Source organism: Marmota marmota, unplaced genomic scaffold, assembly GCF_001458135.2.
Source record: "Marmota marmota marmota unplaced genomic scaffold, marMar, whole genome shotgun sequence".
NCBI lineage: Eukaryota > Metazoa > Chordata > Mammalia > Rodentia > Sciuridae > Marmota > Marmota marmota.
The window spans coordinates 1,272,701-1,274,376 of NW_026000253.1; positions in this window are offsets into that span (position 1 = coordinate 1,272,701).

Here is a 1,676-nt window from a genome sequence, read left to right on the forward strand (position 1 = left end):
TATATATTTGACAGGGGTGGTACTGGGGATTGAACCCGGTGGCGCTTACCCACTGAGCCACATCCCCCAGCCCTTTTTATGTATTCTATTTAGAGACAGGGTTTCACTGAGTTGCTTAGGGTCTCCCTAAATTGCTGAACTTGTGATCATCCTGCCTCAGCCTCTTGAGCCACTATGATTAGGGCATGTGCTATCCTGCCAGCTGTAATATTTTTTAAATTTTTTTTTAGTTTGTAGGTGTACAGATTATCTTTATTTTATTTATTTATTTTTATGTGGTGCTGAGGATTGAACCCAGTGCCTCATGAATGCGAGGCAAGTGCTCTACCACTGAGCTACAACCCCAGCCCCCAGCTGTAATATTTTAATCTGTTAAGATGATACCCTCCTCTTTTTTCTTCTATCATAAAATTATCCATTCTTGCATATGTAGGGCACCATAAAAATCTTTTGGGTTTTTTTGTGAGGTCTATGTTTTCAGAGCTGGGCTTAGAGTTGGGGTGAGCCACACTCCCAGCTCAATTTTGATTTTTTCTGAGGTCCTGAAGATTGAACCCAGGGCATCTTACATGCTAAGCAAGAACTCTCCAACTGAGAGTCTGAGGCAGGAAAAATGAAGTTTGAGGCCAGCCTGGGACACTTAGCAAGATCCTGTTTCAAAATATAGGTTTTTTTTCCGTTTTTTTCTTTCTTTTTATTTTTTAACTGACGATTGAACCCAGAGGCAATTTTACCACTGAAGTACATCCCCAGATCTTTTTTATTTCTTATTTTCAGGCTGGGTCTTTCTAAGTGCTGAGGGTATCGTTAAACTGCCCAGGCTGGCTTTGGACTTGTGATGCTCCTGCCTCAGCTTCCAGAGCCACAGGCGTGCACCACCGCGCCTGGCTCAGACAGGTATTTGGATTCCATTTGACAGGTCTGGAAAGCGAAGGCTCGGAGAAGGGAAGTCCCTTACCATATTCAAACCTGGCTCCCTATGATTCTACAATTCATTGGTCCATCCATCAAGGATTCATTAAGCATCTATTCTGTAGAACAACGACCATAGTACAATAACTACTTTAGATAACAGAGAACATGACAAATGAGGGACTGGACTGTGGGTACTGAAAGGGCAGGGTTTCTGGCCAACACCTCCAGGAAGTGTAGCTGCTTCTGCCTCGTAGTTATTATGGCTTTGGCTGAGAAGGCACGGTGAAATCGAGGTTGTAGCGCGGTATAGGACGCAGATATTGCAAACGTGAACCGGGAGAGGGCGCGGTTCCTGAAGCTAAATGCTTGGCCTGGAGACCCTCGGCTAGCCGACTGGCCATTGGTGCGCAGACGCAGAAAAGCCGAGGAGCGGCTTAATATTATCTTGCGGAGGGATAATTTGAGAAGGGGAGGCGTGGCTCAGACACCGATGCAAACATGGAGGCGTGACTCAACCAAATCACCCCTCGCCTATTTGCCTCCGTCACTGAGGGCGTAGTCTAGGTGCCCCCTCCCTGAATGAGGGCGGGTCAAATTCAATGTTCAGTCCGCCTCAAAGGCGTGTCTTAGGGCGGGCCCCTGGAGTCTCACCTCAACGATTGGATGCTTCACTAAGGGGTGTGGCTATATGAGCTGTCCATCCCCAGTGTGGTCACTTCCTGTGGAGTTTCCCCAGTTCAGGGAGGAGGGGGAAGAGGACG